At 38.9% G+C, this 15568-nt stretch overlaps 1 protein-coding gene across 1 annotated transcript in view; it reads right to left on the bottom strand.

Annotated features, from left to right (window-relative positions):
- SOX (sulfite oxidase) overlaps positions 1-15568 on the bottom strand; it is a 348282-nt gene that overhangs the window by 221506 nt on the left and 111208 nt on the right. The gene's annotated exons all lie outside the window — the stretch shown is intronic.

Below are 15568 nucleotides of genomic sequence, written 5' to 3' on the forward strand. Positions count from 1 at the left end.
CGGTGTATGAACTCGGTGAATACTCTGTCTCGGTGAAAAAGGAGTATCCCCTGTCTCGGCACTCTTATGATTTCTGTCTCAATGAGAACATTGTCTTGACATCAACACGATCACTGTCTTGGTCTCCTCATAATCAAAGTCTTCAACATATTCTCGGCATGATCATGGTGATACTCTTACAGACTTAACATATTCATCTTGGTCTTTGTTTCGGTAATTTCTTGGCATAAGAATAATGGTCTCGAAGATCCTACAAGAAAGACACAATCTCGGTCTAACAAAACTATATCCACAGTTTGATGAAATGGTACAGTTCGACAAAGTATTACATAAGTATGGTGATCTCAATACTACTCATGATGCTTAGTTATTGAGGATCTCAGGTAAAATGCCATCATTTGGGTAACTCCATATAAGTCCTCGATAGAAGGAGACATTTCTTCTTTGTCTCGGCAAAAATTATACTTTTAGAAACTCAGGAAAGGAAGGCAGACAGTCTCTTTATACACAGTTCAGTTAGTATCTGTCTATGTTATTCAGTGACAAGTGCCTCTCTGCATAATTCGTATGTACAGTGTTCATAGAACTCACTATCTCGGTACGGTGTCACAGCGATATACTTGTCACAGTTTCGAATCTTGTCCATGAATATGATCTCAATAGCATGATGCTCAAATCAGACCATGAATTTGTTGATGCTAAGTATAATAAGGTCCACTTGTGGGATGGAAGTATCACAAGCACGTCAACAATGTGTTCAAATATAGGAGTTGAAAGTACCATGAAGATGAATTAGGAATCAAGATGATCTCAAGATCATAAAGCAATTTCGGTGATGATAAGATCAAAAATGTCATGGTGCTAGAAGGTCTCCAAAGAAGTCTTGGTAAAAGGATACTAGCAATTCATAATGGGCAGCTCAAGCAAAGGAAGCATCAAGGTGAAGATCTCCTCTTCTCATGCCAAGTAAGTATTTCTCGTGTTTAATCAATTTTTGGTTTAATGACTTCGGTTAACAAGGTAATGGAAATGCTAGAGGATAATCATAATCCTCATAAAAAGGTCCTTGTATGAAATAAGGATGATAGGTATGGTACTCATAGATGAGTGAAGTCGTTGAATGAGTTCTCCTTTGAATTCAAAAGGTAGACATTATGGAAGCTAGAAAAGGAATTATGAATAGTATGGTTCTTAAAAGAACATTGATAGAAGGAAAAGAAAATTCATGTCACTAGATAGGATGGAAGAAGTTGAATGCAGCCCATGGTAAGAGGGAGTAGAATTCTTTAAGTTAGTCTCTCTCTATAAGTCTCCTTTTGGGCTCCTAAATCCTGCGAAGAATGTGACTACAATATATTATCGGATATGATGTGACATTATGGAAGTATTAGAAACAAGATCTCGTGACATCATCACAAGGGTGACTATAATCACAAGGATAAGTAAGATACCTTTGTCAACAACTAAGGTTTCTATGAAAGAAGGAAAGTTGTAGGGAACAACTTTGCAGAACTCAAACATTTGAAGAATGCTCATCATGCATCAAAAGGGAAACCTCTGTTGTATAGGGATCTATAAGATCCTCAAGATTCTTTGATGGAATCTTCACTAGAATATTCACTGATCCAAGGATGAAGCAAGTGTTTCAATAGAAACTCCAACCTGTGAAGTTCATGAATAATGATATGATGACGTAAGAGCAATTCAAGGGTTGAAGGTATTTCAATCAAGGAAGCTGCTGAAAGATGTCTGGACAACCTAAAAGGTAAAACGAGGTATGTATACTTGTATTTAAGTTTTATAATGTCATGTCTTATGGTTGCAAAACAATACCTCTATCTTGAGAAGCATGATCGAAGGAAAAGGATCTCCTCCTATGAAAGGATGCAGAAAGACATAAGTCACACTAGATGAAATCAACATAATATGTCCTCATATGAAGTATGAGGTGATTGACTACAATGAAGAAACTCTGATTAAAAGCTATTGGGAAATGGAATGTGTGAGGAAAGAAGAGAACGTGAGATATGCAACCATGATAAATACAATCAACATCCAAAAGACAAGAAGATTGGAATAGGAAATCTCCCGGAAAGATATGAAGACTCTGATGAAAGTCTGAAAAAGATGAAGACCCTTGACAATGGATATCTTTGGGAGATATGTCAATATGTGTGCAGGATGTTGATACCTACAGAAAGATGTCGTGATGAAGAGCCACCTAGTAAGGTATGATTTGATTTAATGATATACTTGATTTCTTGAATAATATCTAGATAAGTTCATGCAGGGCTACTTACAAGTACAACTAGCATTCATGTGATGAATGGAAGAAGCATGATGAGAAAGAAGTAGTCATATGACGAAGGTTCTAGATATGAAGAAGGCCACTTTCCATGAAGAAAGGAATGACATGACGAACTAAGGAGGAAAGTGATCAATGATTGTTTCCCTACAAGAAAGAAGCTCAACTAACTTTCATGACATCAAGAAGAGAAGTTAATCAAGCAGCTGAAGGACCGCGAAGAAGAAGTTGTTGATGTATTGAAGAGTCCCTAGCTAAGAGGAAGCTCTGACAGGTCCCTGATCAAGAGGGAGCTTGAATTAGATCACCCCTGATTACAAAGGAGTGACAGTTGTGTTTTTCTATTTCATGTGTCATGCACTAGACCAAGACTAGCAACCGTAAGTCTAGATGAAGGCCATGAATGGAAATGAAGACACATGATAGACACAACATTCTTGTCTTCACTTGAGAAGAAAGAATGGAGGGTTGGGTAATCATCTAGCATCAAAAACTCTTTGAGGATGTGTAGGGCATCCAAGATAAGAGTAGGCAGGAGAACCAATATTCTTTGAGGGTTGGGAACCCAAGATAAGAATAGTCCTAGAAGGTCATACTCAATGAACACCCGGGTGGGTATGTACCTTAAGAGACAATGATGAAGGTGTCTATAAATCATTGGTCTCGCCAGCATTGTAGCTCATGGTCTCGTGGAGAGATAGAGCTATTAGTCAAGGCCTTGCACTGTGACAATGTTGGTTGATATGATGCTATACAAATGGGATTACCAATCTGATTCTTCTTATGAGAAATTCTTCAGATTGAGAATGACCAAGTACCATTGTAAATACCTCCCTAGTTAAGAGGAAGTGTTGAAGAAAATGTCACTAGGTTCGGTATTTATACATGTAATTTTGATCTTTGCAATCGTAAAGAAAATAAATATTATTTTTGTAAATTATATGAATGAGTTTCTTGCTCATTCCATAGGTCTAGGAAAGTCAAAGAGTAGAAATCATGTTAAAGAGCTCTTCTTGAGCATATTTGTAATGTACATGAAGCTACCTAGTGTCTAGAACAGTCCTCTAAGACCAGCACAATCCTCTTGAAGACAAGCAAGCAAAACGATGAAAAACTATGTCACGTCGACCAACAAAATAATTTAAATTGAAGTCATGTCGGCTAGCAAAAGAGACACAACAAATCACTTGGTTATGTCGGCTCATTATGGAGGCATGGCCACTATATATACCCACCTAGGGTCACTGCAAATGAGAGGAACAAAATCTCGCATTTTTCTCTGAAATAACTCGGATAAGAACAGGGTCTGCAACTTCGCATATCTTGAAGAAGTACACTCTTGGATGGGATAGTTAGGAGTAGGATCTCGATGATAAGGTATAGTGATACCTTCACATTCCACTCTGAAATCTCGGTCAAGTTCAAGGTGTTGAAACTCGAATGAGTACAAGACTGTGCCTTTTCGCATAAGGATCAGACTTCGGATATCATCACTGTGATTTCAAATGAATGCTATTGTAATAGTTACATTCTCGGCATAAGTCTAAAGATAAGGGTCTCGGTGCTACTCTTTGTAGTCATAACCTTAAGCATAGTTATGATATCAATAGTGACTTCATCTCAAGGATATAATCTCATCGAAGGAGCAGCTATGGTGAAACAGTGAAGAACTCGGTGGTGCAGACATAGTGATGATCTGGAAAAGGTGCAGTGATGATGATGATCTCAGCAGTATGAAGAAGAGGATAGGTGACTCAGTCTTGGAGTGGCTCAGTCAGTCAAGGGTCATGGTCTTGGAGTGGCTCAGTCAGTCAAGGGTCATGGTCTTTTTGTTCGTCAAGTGGTATCTCTATAAGAAGAATTTTGTGCGGATTTTCCTCTCCAAGAGGGAGAGGTTTTGGCCCTGGCAGAATGCCTACATCTTGTGTGTTCTTTTCTCTTTGTTTTTGGTAGCTATTTGATGAAATAAGAAACACACACTCTGATAATGTCAAAAACAATATTGTGCTAATAAGAAAATTAAAAATGCCTCACAAATAGTTATCAAATCAAGAAGATTCTCATTAATTACATGTGCCCTAGATCCTTCAACAATTGTAAGCCAGCCTCAGCCTCCCCTCCTAGCCCCTGCTCTAGAGTTTCTAGGCCATTTTGGCCTAGCGGTGGCCAGGGAGGGCCTCGGCCTCCTTCAGAGACCCTAGATGGTTGTCCTTTGGGCTAGACATGGGCTTTTCAGCCCTAAAACCCTAGTCGTTGCCTCTTTCCTCCAATGTCCAGCCCTTTCAGGCTTTCCTTGCCTCGTTGCCTTTCGTTTTTCCCTCCTTGACCATTTTTGACCCCTGATCCGCCTTCCTCTAGATGGTTGTCCTTTGGGCTATACATGGGATTTTCAGCCCTAAAACCCTAGTCGTTGCCTCTTTCCTCCAATGTCCAGCCCTTTCGGGCTTTCCTTGCCTCGTTGCCTTTCGTTTTTCCCTCCTTGGCCATTTTTGACCCCTGATCCGCCTTCCTCTAGCTTCTTTAGCCCTCAACACTAGTCTTATTAGCCCTAGTGTTGGCCCTCCTTCACCCTAATCTGCCCTAAATTTACCTCTGACATTTCTAGACTGAAGACTTTGTGGTTTTGCAAGTTTTGGACTTAAAAAAATCTATTTTCAAGTGGCAACTTGATCCCAAAGTTTCAACAAATTTTGACCAAGGGATCTTCAAAGCCTTGGGCCTAGGGTTTACTCTCTAAACCCTAAATTTCACTGTTTTATTACTGCTGTAATTTTCTGTTTATAACAGTGATATTATTAGCCATAAATCACATTTAAATTGGTCAAAATAAGTTAAAATTGCAAAATTTGAATTTTCATTAAATTTGGCCACTTGGGCATTCATCATCTAGCCTGGATCTGAATTTTTGCTTGCTAGAATTTACTGCATAGCTGAACATATCAGATTTGCAATTTTATGAATCACACATCTAAAAGGGCTCAAAAAGTCAAGTTTTCAGTTTTTGGCAAAATTTTCCCAAGTTTTGGGCATGTTTTGGCAACTTGTTGTAGCATAGATAGCTCACCGTTCTCATCTTTTTATGCTGCTGTAATAAAGAGATCAGATCTGGAATTTTTCTGAACACTGCATCTGAAGGTGGGCTAAAAATCATTATTCTACTTTGACAAGTTGTTGGACATCTCGCAGATCATATCTAGTCACTATTGACTTGTTATCTCTTGGATCTAAGGGTATTTCCTTCTTGATGTCATAAGTCTCTTATTGTTGCCATAATGGTCACTTATTTCTCATAAAGGGATCTTGGAACATAATTAGCACAAGTGTTTTCATAGTTCAACATTTTATGGTTACTTGTTCCTAGCATTTACATTGTGGAAGTGGCTAACATTGTGTTTTTCTTGTGAGTTTATGTGCTCGTATTTCACATCTAATACACTCACTTACTAAAGCGCTTACATCATAAATCATCTTGGTGATAAGTCTCATGGGCATATTGATATCTTGTGAATCCAGTTGAGTTTCTCTTAATAACTAGCATTGAGTAATAAGATCATACATAATCTCAATTGGAAACATCCTTGGTAATCGTGATTGGCATCTTATAGTTATGTGGCTACTTGATAAATGGATGAATTGATCTAATTTCTTATAAAGAATTGGTTAAGCATTTTGTGGATTAATTTATTACTGAAATTTGCACTTGTATCTTTAAGCACTTCTCTTGTTTAAGATTGTCATATCATCATTGTTAAGTACTCTTGCTATAAGATAATTCACATTAAGTACTTAAATGTCATAAACCAATCTTAACTCAAGATAATTTCACTCATAATCGTTGCATAAGTATTCTAGGAATTAGTTTGCATTAATAACTTACCTCCAAGTATAAGCTTGGTTGATAGACTCCTAGGGCAGCCTAGCTTGAGGGATTCAGCCCTTCTTAGTGGTTAACACAATGACCTTGCAGTCGTCAAAGCCACTGTTTCTGCAGTGCCGGAGGCACTGGGTGGTTGGAACAAAGGGGAGGTATCGTTAATTAGGCCACTGACTGCTTCTCGTTGGCTTCCATTTCACAACCTACTCTGAAGACTGTTTCTCAAAACAGTTAAGGTAGCGGTTCAACTTAGACTAGGCATTTAATCTAAAATTAACCAACACCCTTGCATCACACCTAGCTCTTGGGAATTGCATCTCATATAGGTTAGTCTATCATATTAAGCAGTAGATGTCTATCCAGTTACTTGGTCTAAATTTATAATAAGCAAGAATTGTAACTCCACAAGGCACTAGTCTCATACTTCAAATCTAATCTAATCATTAATCTTGCTCAATTCTACCGAGTAGCTAAGCCACTCATCCGTGTCTCCCAGACAAGTAGGTTCCCAACTTGTTTTCCTTCGCCTCATTTCCATATGGACTACTCCCCATAGCCTATTGTTGGGAGACAGCTAGAACGAAGTGGGCGGGGTTCAAAGTGACAACCCCGCCCTGAGCGGTTGTTGCGGTGCCTATACAATTCGAGCGACAACACTCTCTACACTAATTGTGTCTTTGTTTTGCAGCCCATAGTTTGAGTATTGATAACAAGAGACTTGAGGAAAACTTTAACTATTTTCTTGTAGGACCTCTCAAGCCTTTTAAAGTTCACCTTTTAGGAGGTTGTGAGCATTTGAGGACTAGCTCTTTTTCTTGTGCAAGATTTCATCCGCCATTGGAAGCTAATCTTTGGGATACCAAGGGACATCTAACATTTTCAAATTTGAGAGCATTCTTATTGTACTTACACTAGTTTCTACTTTTGACTTTCAAGAAGGAAATCTAGTGCTTGAAAAGCCTCACATTTCATAAAAAAATTCTCTTAAAGTTTTAGTTGATATCCTTTGGAAGGTTTCTCATCTTTGTAACAATTTAATAAAAAGACTTAGTTTTTCTTTTCAAGCATCATTTTCTCCTTATTTAGAAAAAGAAACATGTGGATGGATTGATCTTGCATTGTTTTCTTTGTTTTCATTTTGCATGCCTTGAGAATTAACACAATCTCACCATCACAATGTAACTTTCTAAATTTGTTTTTGCTACTAGTTTCTATTTTATGTCTTTATTTGAAGTTTTGTTTTTAAGTACAACTTGGGATTTCACTTTGGAGCAACTTATTTCATTATATGCAAGCATCTCAATTCATGTGGCAAAGTTTGATTTAGTTAATTTGACAATTTGCTTCATGTTTGCCTCACTATAGGCTCATTGGTTACTTGCTCATTTATTTTAAAGTTATTTGCTCACTTTGCAAGCATATCATATTTTGAAGCTTCATCTCATTTCATTGTTTTAGTTGGTTTATTATTTATATATCATTTGTTAAAGCACTTACTTTGAACAACTTACAATCTTATGTGCTTATGAAGCTTATGTTCTTGTATCTTGTACAATTTTGAGCAATTATCTAAGTTATCTCATTGAGCATATTTCCATTTACTTGAGGCATTTCCTTTTACAAGCACTAATAAACTTACTTGCATTTCATTTAAGCATATTAGCATAGCTTGCATCTCTAATGAAAATTTACCTCCAAGCATAAACTTGGTTGAAAGACATCTCTTAGGGACCCCTTTCTTTCATTAACTTGAGGGGCATAGATCCGCTTATGTGACTACCACGATTACCTTGCAGTTGTCAAAGCCACAGTCTCTGCAATGTCGGAGGCATCAGGTGTATTGGATATTCCAAGGGAGGTATCATTAATATAGCCTTGGTTGTCTTTTGTTGGATCTGCTTCCACAACTTACATAAGAGACTTGTTTCAAAACAGTCGAAAGAAAGGTCACACTTAGACTACGCATTTAGATTAAAATTAACCAAGATAATTGCATTTAATCTTAGTTTTAGTGCATTTCATGCTAATACATTTTACTATTTTACTTACAAATTATTCATCTACTTGTCAATGATAAAAATGTTTTGAATTGATTATCTTATTTAGGCAAGTATCATCTTGTTCATTTTTTGCAAGTAAAGTTTTAACTTGTTTCCTTTGCAAGTCATTCTATATTGCTTCCTTACATGCTTTGGATTTGTGAATGATTATATATTTTGAAAGCATTTTCTAGAAAGAAAATTTTATATCTTGCATGTGATATCATATCTTGCTAACATCTTTTGTTTGATTGATAGGGTTACTTGTATTTCAATTTGAAACACTACATTTTTCTTGAGCAAGTGTTATTTATTTTTCTTTAAGCAATATTAAAAGTATTGGTTTTATGAATGTTGATCTTTGATTCATGTGTTGATGGTTATATTGCTCATCATATTTGCTCATAATCTCAAGTAATCCAAATTAACCTTGACATCTCCTAAAAACCTCACATCACCTTTTATCTTAGCCTTTCATTTAGCGACCACCCCCGTTAGATGACCTACGAGAGAGCTTAAACAAAGAGAATGTTTGGAATAAGTGACAACCCCATCACTTAAATTTGTTAGTTTTTGTAGCATTGGATGTGTTATAGCCATAAAATTTGGTGGAGATGTTAGAATACATGAGATCTCCAAACCCCAGAAATCGTTTCTGAAAAATCCACTTAGAAGTGTCTCAATTAGATTATTAACAGATTTTAAAATATTTCCAAGTCTAAACTTAGCAAATATGGTTAATTGATCAGTATTAATTGAGATAATGTGAGAATCATCAGGAAACTCACACGGATCGATCCAGAGATAATCCTAGCCATTTATTAAGTTTTAATCTTAGTCGTTGGTGCTCCAACGGTGGAATATAAGAGGACGTCGATGTGGTGATGGAGGATACAGCAGTGCAGATACTCAGTTGCCCAGGCAGTTCGATTTTCTCAGTAGCAGTAGCTCAGCAAAGAAGATAGAGCCAGAGGGTGAGTAGCAGGTGGAAGAGGAGGGCAGTGGCATTACGAAAAGAAGGTTTCCAGTTCCCGGAAGAGGCAAAGGAAGGAAGGCCAAAATTCTCATAGGGCCAGCGTAATATTTGCGCGGATGGTGACGCAGGAGACTCAGCACAGAGGTTGGGGAGGTAATTTCGAAGCAGAAAATAGCTGAGAAAATTTCTCACTAGATTTTGCCAGTATTTTCCTCAAAGTAGATTGCCAATTGGGCATCTAAATTATTATACTCAGAATTGTTGCTAAAGAATTATAATAAAACCTTCATCTGTTGCACCAGTTTGCCTGCATTAAGTTTTTCTGGGGAAAATTGTCCAAAAATAATTGTGTCAAAATTCTTGGGTGTGTGCTAGAATTTCTCAACTTCCAGTATCTTATTTTCTGCAGTATTTTTATAGTGAAAAATGCAGTTGTGATTTTATTCATTGTTTGTCGTAGCAAATAAACTATATAATTAAATTTTCAGTTAAAAGAATAATTTCCAGTTCCTACTACCACGGATAAAAATTTCAAATTGTATCAAGCACAGTTGATCAGTCGAAGAGCTCAGAAGCAAAAAGAAGGAATTTTGCTGCTCAGTGTGGGCAGCACGCTGAAATTCCCAAGGGGAAGCGCAGTCTTTTTGCCAGGAGATCGAATTGCTTGAGGAAGACCGATTTTTCTGAGGGGCAGAAAAATCCGATCCTTCCAGAGCAAATGATTCCAAAGGCAAAGGGAGCAGCTCAAATTTTCTCATTGACCAAATCTCTAGCTGGACGCAGAGTGTTTTTGCAACAGTTCGCTAGATTAGAGCCAGCGTTAGGGTGGAAAGGAGGAATAGCACACTATAAATTCTTCAGAATGACCATGAACAGAAATAACATTCAAGAGACTTTAGATTTGTCTTCCAGTTTGGAAGACGAATTTGCTTGCTTATCAGGATCAACTTCACAACGTGTCTGGTATATAGACAGTGGGGCGTCAACTCACATGACAAGGGTTAGAGAATATTTCTCTAGCTACAAGGAGGGGCAGTTGGACTTCCAGATTACTATGGGAAACAGAACGAAATGTACTCCAGTAGGGAGAGGTACCATAGGTTTTCAGAGGGAGTAGGAGCAAGCACCAACACTACAAAGGTATTGCATGTGCCAGGATTGGGTATGAACCTGATTTCAATATACCAGTTACAGGATAAGGGGTATGATATTCACTTCGTAGGGAAGAAAGTGTATGTCAAAGGAACAGATTGTATCGGTTGCAGATTGATTCTCCAATGGCACTAATAGGCAGTGACAGTAGCAGTGGGAAAGAGTTGAATGAGTTATGGCATAGGAGAATGGAACATCTACACCATGGAGCACTCAGGATGGTTAGAGAAACAGTAACAAGGGTTCCAGAACTTGGCATGGAACACGATGATGTGTGCAGAGGATGCGTACTTGGGAAGTATGCTAAGGCAGCATTTCCAAGAAGTGATAGTAGAGGTGATGGTGTGTTAGGACTCATACATTCAGTTATTTGCAGCCTGATGTCCACTAGAGCTCTCAGCAGTGTCGAATATTTCATCACCTTTATTGATGACCATTCCAGGAAAACTTGGATCTACTTCTTGAAGACCAAAGATGAGGTCTTCGATCATTTCAGAGAGTTTAAAGCTCTCGTGGAGAATGCGACAGGGAAGAAGATCAAGGTGTTATTCTCATATAATAGTGGAGAATATATTGATAAAGAATTCACAAATTTTTGTGCGAAGGAAGGCATCAAGAGAGAATGGACAGCTCCATATAATCCACAACATAATGGTGTAGCGGAGTGGAAAAACAGAACCATTGTTGGAGTTGCAAAGGCTATGTTATATGACCAGGATCTACCCAGATTTCTATGGGCAAAGGCATGTAACACGGAAGTATATATTCAAAACAAGACTCCTCATAGAGCATTGGGGAAGAAAACGCCAGAAGGAGTCTTCACAAGGAAGAAACCAGAAGTTAGCCACTTCAAAAATTTTGGCAGCGTTGCTTATTGCCACGTGCCAGATGATAAACGTACCAAACTGGATCAAACTGCAGAGAAGGGGTTCTTCGTTGGGTACAGCGAAACCTCAAAGGCATACAAAATCTACACTCCTAGCAATAGGAAGATTGTAGTAAGGCAAGATGTGAAGTTCATGGAGGACCAAGCTTTCAGGAGATCTCGTGAAATGTCTGTAGGTGATCAGAATCAGTCAGCAGAAGCTCCTTTGGTCTAGCAGTAGGGGCAGCCAATGGGACAGGCAGGAGGACAGTCACAAGGATTGAGTACTGTGACCAGTACCAATATTTCCTCAGGTGCAGGAAATCTAGTGATTTCTCAGCAGATGGAGCAGTAGAGACATGATGAAATGGTTGAACCTCTCACGACTAATGGTCAGCAGAGAGGTTCGTCAACATTGAGAGATGCAGAGGAGTTTACTGGAACTCCTAGGACGAACAAAAGACAGCACAGACAGCCTGACAGATACCAAGCATTGGTAACTCAAGTTGTAGAACCTTCCAGCTTTTAAGAGGTCGCATAGCATCAGGTTTGGGTAGATGCCATGGTAGAAGAGTATAGCTCTATCATGACGAATGATGTTTGGGAGGTAGTGCCAAGGTCAGAAGACAGATTGGTTGTAGGTTATATATGGATCTACAAGATCAAATATGCTATAGACGGCAGTGTGGAGAAATACAAGGCTAGGTTCGTGGCAAAGGGGTATGCAGAGAAAGAAGAGATAGATTATGAGGAGATCATCGCCCCAGTTGCCAAATACACTTCTATCCGGTCAATTATATCCCTAGAAGCTCAGATGGGATGGCAAATTCACCAGATGAACGTCAAGGCAACCTTCTTGGGATGATAAAGGAAGAAGTGTACATCGAACAACTAGAGGGCTTCGAGACACATGAGAAGCACACTCATGTGTGCAGATTAAAGAAATCTCTATATGGACTCAAGCAGGCTCCCACAGCACGTTATGGTAGGATTGACAACTACTTGCAATAGATGGGATTCGTCAAGAGTGACGCAGATACCAGCTTTTACTATTTTATGGTAAAGGGTGAGCCACTCATTCTAGTTTTGTATGTGGATGATCTCTTCTTGACAGGATCATCAGGGCCCATAGAGGACTGAAAGAGGAACTGGAAGCAGAGTTTGACATGAAGGATTTGGGGTTGATGCACTATTTCCTAGGTTTGGAAGTATGGCAGAAGTATGGGGAGATCATTCTTGGACAAGGAAGATACGCTACAGATATCTTGAAGAGGTTTAGAATGAAAGATTGCAGACCTATGTCTACGCGCATGATCACCAATTGGAAGAAGATCGATGCATCAGATGACAAGGATGTCGACCCCACCTTGTATAGACAGCTTATTGGAACTCTCATGTATCTAGTCAATACAAGGCCAGATATTTGCTTCGTAGTGAATACCCTTAGTCAGTTCATGGTATTGTCGAAGAGGGTACATTGGGCAGCGGTGAGGCACATTCTGAGGTATGTGAGTGGCACAATTGAATATGGGTTGAGATATACCCGAGGAGATGATGTTAGATTATGTGGATTCACAGATGCAGATTGAGCAAGCAATTCAGTGGACAGGAAAAATACCTCTGGGTACTGCTTCAGTGTTGGATCAGGAATGGTTTCTTGGTGTAGTAGGAAGCAGAAGTCAGTAGCACTAAGCTCTGCAGAAGCAGAGTATATGGCAGCAAGCACAACTATGTGTGAAGCTATATGGCTTCGAAAGCTGCTAGTGAGCTTGTTTAGGCAGAGGATGGAGGCGACCAGTGTCTATTGTGATAATCAGAGTTGCATAAAGCTCTCTGAGAATCTAGTGTTTCATGACAAGTCGAAACACAGATATTCGATGTCATTTCATCAGAGATTGTGTACAACGTGGAGCAGTCCAGCTACAATATGTTCCCATAGAAGTGCAGGTTGCAGATATACTCATGAAAGCTCTAAGAAGAGCTAAGTTCGTCTATTTCAAAGAACATATGGGTATGGTGGAGAACCCATTTCAGTAGCAGAGGCAGATTACCTTGGATGATTCTCAATTGCAACAGCAACATATGAGAGGGAGTTGCAATGTTGATAGCAATACAGCAGGGTCAGCAGAATCACAGATGCAGCGTATATCAGAGTTGCACAGTTGTTGGTACGCAGCAACAACCAGACATCAACAACATGACGAGATGATGCAAAAAACAGGGTGTGCAACACTAGAACACATTCCTCGCTAAGAGGGAGTGTTAGCTTTTGTAGCATAGCCACAAAATTTGGTGGAGAGGCTAGAATACATGAGATCTCCAAACCCAGAAATCATTTCTGAAATTCCGCTTAGAAATGTCTCAATTAGATTATTAACCGTTTTTTAAATATTTCCTCAGTCTAAACTTAGGGAATATGGTTAATTAATCAATATTAATTGAGATAAGGTGAGAATCATCTAGAAACTCACACGGATCGATCCAGAGATAATCCAAGCCATTGATTAAGTTTTAATATTGGTCGTTGGTGCTCCAACTGTGGATTATAAGAAGAGGTCAATGTGGTGATGGAGGATACAACAATGCAGATATTCAATTGCCCAGGCAATTCGATTTTCTCAGCAGCAGTAGCTCAGCAGAGAAAATAGAGCCAGAGGCTGAGTGGCAGGTGGAAGAGGAGGGCATCAACATTCCAAGAGGAAGGTTTCTAGTCCCTTGAAGAGGCAAAGTAAAGAATGTCGAAATTCTCATAGGATCAATGTAAGCTCTGTGCAAAGGGTGACGCGGAAGGCTTAGCAAAAAGGCGGGAGGTAATTTTGGAGGCAGAAAATAGTTGTGGGGAGAGAGAAAATTCCTCACTAGATTTTGTCAGTATTTTCCTCATATTAGATCCCCAGTTGGGCATCTAAATTATTCTACTCAAAATTGTTGCTAAAGAATAATAATAAAACCCTCATCTGCTACACCGGTTTTCCTGCATTGGGTTTTTCCAGGGACAATTGTCCAAAAATCACTGTGTCAAAATTCTTGTGCGCTAGAATTTCTCAATTTCCAATATTTTATTTTCCGCAATAATTTATGGTGAAAATTGCAGTTGTGATTTTATTCATTGTTTGCCGTAGCAAATAAACTGCATAATTAAGTTTTCAGTTAGAAGAATAATTTTCAGTTGCTGCAATAGATAAAAATTTTACAAAATTTGCCACCAACCACACCTTGTGGGGTTAAGGGCTTTTCTCACTAACTTAGGTGTGTGTGACAGGCGGCAACTAAGCCTATTCAATACACTAGCAAAAGGTATTCACCCAACTAAGGAAGGCTTCTCCTTCAATAGTTACTAGAATTATGAAGAAACTAGGTATATGAGGGGGCACGACCACAATCTAAGCATGGTCGTCTAGATTTTTGGGACCGCATGGTCCTCTGAGATTTTGGAACCGCAACCCTGATCTAAACTTCAACCTCAATCTCAAAATGACCATCTAAATTGGGTTTGCATCTGAGTTGGGCCTTCTCCTCTGAGTTAGGATATGCAAGAGCGTGGCAATCTGAACTATATCTGATGTACAACAACCCCTATCTAACCTGCTCTAACCTCCATCCCACCTTGTGCATGGCACCCAAAACACCCTCTATAACCTCCTTCGGTAACATGCCCCTCCTTATCCTTCCCATCCCTCATTCTTCACACTCCTCCCTAGTCTCTTCCTCATCGACCTCCTCCCCACCACTTCCCACATCACCTATACATTCCCTCCACTGGATCCCGTCCCCTTCCCCATCTCCTGCAACTATCTCAACCGCACCCCCCTCCCCTCAAGCATCTTTCATCAATTCCAAAGAGGATATGAATAGATGATCACAATCATCATCATCCAACAATTAATTTGTCCCCACCTCCCATAACCATCACAACCAACAACAATCACTCACAGTGCATACATGGCAACCATTCACAGTCCATCTACAATAGTCATTTACAGTTTTTTTATTGTGTACTAGTTACAGTGTTTTCATTGTGAACTAGAGTACTAGTAAGCCTACTACCACTATTTTTTCCTCGGTTTTCAATGTTTGTGTGCAAAGAGATGTTTGTGTGCACCAACAAATGGTATTTATTGTATTATTTTTATCTTTTTAATAATGGCCAACATACAATATTTTAATCGACTTTTGCCAGTGTTACTCACATCATGTTACAACATCTATGTCATATTTGGTTGTAGGTAATGTTGCATTAATCGTTATCGGGATAATATCAGCGCGAGGAAAAAATCGTAATTATCGGGAAATAATCATAAATAAATCGGGAAAAAATCTTTTGGTACAAAAATATTCATTTTTTTCATTTTTTTTT

The sequence above is a fragment of the Pinus tabuliformis genome, chromosome X (assembly GCF_031772625.1).
Source record: "Pinus tabuliformis cultivar Carrire ecotype Pingquan chromosome X, CPIR1, whole genome shotgun sequence".
NCBI lineage: Eukaryota > Viridiplantae > Streptophyta > Pinopsida > Pinales > Pinaceae > Pinus > Pinus tabuliformis.